A 3171-nucleotide genomic window follows, 5' to 3' on the forward strand; every position below is an offset into this window, starting at 1 on the left:
TAAGGGACCACCATGAAAAATATTTTTTTCGAAATTTTTATCAGCTACCATATATGTATATATATATATATATATATATATATATATATATATATATATATATTGAAATTTTTTATACTCAAAACTATAAGAAATTAACGAGATAATCAAAAGAGAAATATATATATATTTATATATTTGTGTGTGTGTGTGTGTGTGGGTGTAACAAATTTTATAAATTTAATCCGATTTAGAATCAAAATTGAATCTAATTTAAAACTATATTTGATATATAATGATCTGAAAATAAGAAATAAATAAATAATTAAAGTATTCCATTGAAAATTGATTGGACGTAAAAAAAATTTCTACAATACATAAAATTCTAATCGAATTTGGACAGAATTTGTATGATCGAATTTTAACAATTCTATATAACAATGTGACATTTAATAGCGTTAGATAAATTGTGATAGAAATAAATAAATCAATAAATGAACGATCAACAGATTCAGAAAAAAAAAAGAAAAAGAAAAACAAATATTTCTACACAAAATCATTGCTTTTCTTTTCTTTTTTTTTTTTGTTTGCTTTTTTTTTTTTGCAATTTAAAATAATACTACGGCGTTCTAAGAGCGTTCAAATAATATCAAATAAACAAATGAACGAGCAAACAAATACAAATTCGTACGATAGACAAATAAAAATTTTCCACGAAATATTCTACGCCAATGATTGATGAGCTAAATATATAAAAAATATTTACATAATTGAAAATAACATTGTCCGAATTGTCACGATTATTAATAATATCGAATAAAAAAGAAAAAAAAAAATATTAAATTCTATCGATCAAGAACAACAAGAATAACAATAATAAACAATAATAACGACAACGATAATGACAATAATAATTTTTACATACAATCCTACGCCAATGTGGGAGGTGATGGGTGGGGATGGGGGTGGTTGTAGGGTGGTGCTTTAGGGATGTATGGTGATCAAAAACGAACGTTCAAATTTTATATATAGATAGTTGAAAATGATTCAAGTGCTCAGCGATAATTCATGATAATAAGAAAAATAAAGAAACTTTCGAAATGGGGATCATTAATACATTGTGACGCATAAAATTACTAAAGAATAATACAAAAAATCACTATACATATATATATATATATATATATATATATATATATGTATATACACATGTAGAATCCTACGCCAATGTGGGAGGACGAGTATATATACGAGTTTTATAGTTTAATAATAGAGCGGCGTTGTAAGGAGTGTTTGCTTATCGCATATCCCTGATTTCCGAAGGCGAAGACACGGTATAGAGAATTGAAGCCAAGCTTTAACGACGAGAAGGAAAAAGAAAGGGAGAAGAATAAGAATAAGAAGAAGAAGAAGAAGAAGAAGAAGGAATAAAACAAAAATAACAAGATGGAGGGAAAGAAAAAAAAACAAAAAGAGGACAACGACGACGAACGAAGACAACGATGACGATGACGACGACGACGACGACGAAGAAGAAGAAGAAGAAGTATAGAAAGGTAAACAAAAAAATGGACGAAGACAAAGCTAAAAAAAAAAAAAAAAAAAGAAAAAAAAAGAGCAAGAAGCAAAGCAAGATCGAAGTAAAAAGAAACAAAAAAAAAGAAAAACAAAAAAAAAAAGAGACGAAGGTTAGGTAAAGAAACGTAAGAGGAGTGAGATAATTGGGGGAGAGTTGGTGGAAGTTATGATGGTGAAGGTGATGGGGGAGGTAGTAATGAAAAAAAAAAAAAAAAGAAAAGACAAAAAAAAAGAAACAAAAAAAAACAAAAAAAATTCAAACGGAGGGCCGCAACCATAGATCCAGATTACGTGTGCATGTCCTTATAAAAAAAAAAAAAAAAAAAAAAAAAAACCCTATCCCTAGGAGCATACCTCCCACCTGCGTCTCATACTCCTGAATATCCAAAGGGATCCTCCCTCTCCCCTCTCGCATCGTCCCCTACCTCTAACATCTCTCAATCTCAACGCGCACTTCGACTAACCTCACCTTACCCCAGGGCCCCAACCCCCGGCCTCCTCACTCTTCCACTCTATCTCTCTCTCTCTTTCTCAGTTTTGAATCTACCCTTTCTACCGCCCCATCCACCCCCCCCCTCAACCCCATACCTCTTGCCTACCTTCCTCGTTTCATCGAAAGACGAATAATCGGTGGATAATTTTCTGCCGTTGGGCATACCGCGGCGTATTTCGGACGTTCGATCTAATATGTCGGGGATCTAAATAATCTCTGTTGCGTTTGGCATGCGGTTATATATATATATATATATATATATATATATGTGTGTGTGTATGTGTATATAAAAAAAATTACGATATACATACAAACACACACACACACACACACACGCGGGCGCACATAAATACACGTATACATATATATAAATGTGTACATAGTACGTGTACCACCACGTTAGGAACGAGTTAACATAATTTAATGTGGCTTCGGGCGCGATTTTTATTTCTATTCTCGTGTAATAAACGATTATAGTAATAACAGTGATTACGGTAGAGGCTGGAGAGAGGTGGGGGTGGGGTAGGGGGAGGGAGGTGGTTGGGAATAAAGAGGAGAAGGAGGAGGAGGAGAGAGAGAGGGAGGTTCTAGATAGGGTGAAAAAGGTGGCCAATGAGAAGAAGGGGGTGAAACGAGGGTGGGAGAGGAGGGGTTGTGCATGTTGTTGACTCAGCTGATTTTTTTTCCTTTTTTTCTTTTTTTTCTTTTTTTTTTTTTTGTGTATGTGTACGAAGCACGTTGTTTACCAGAATGTTCTTATGTATATATATATATATATATATATATATATGTACGTAGTGATAATTATTTGAGGGGGGGGGTGTGCGTTTCAAAATATTTTTGCTTTTTTCTTTTTATTCTTTTCTTCTCTTCTTTTTTGTTTTTCTTTTTTTTTTTTCTTTGATGAAGTAAAAGGAAGGAGGAGGAGGAAAAATGTTCAACGCGAGATGGAAGATCCTTTTTTCTGGATTTCGAACGAGATAATAATAATCGACCTATTATCCCTACTATCCCGATTTTTGATACCGATTTATATAGTATTATTTACAATCTTCGATTCACCTTTTTCTCCATATTATTATTATTATTATTATTATTATTGTTATTGCTTATCGTTATCT

The sequence above is a fragment of the Vespa mandarinia genome, chromosome 24 (genome assembly GCF_050613455.1).
Source record: "Vespa mandarinia isolate Hongniang chromosome 24, ASM5061345v1, whole genome shotgun sequence".
Classification (NCBI taxonomy): domain Eukaryota; kingdom Metazoa; phylum Arthropoda; class Insecta; order Hymenoptera; family Vespidae; genus Vespa; species Vespa mandarinia.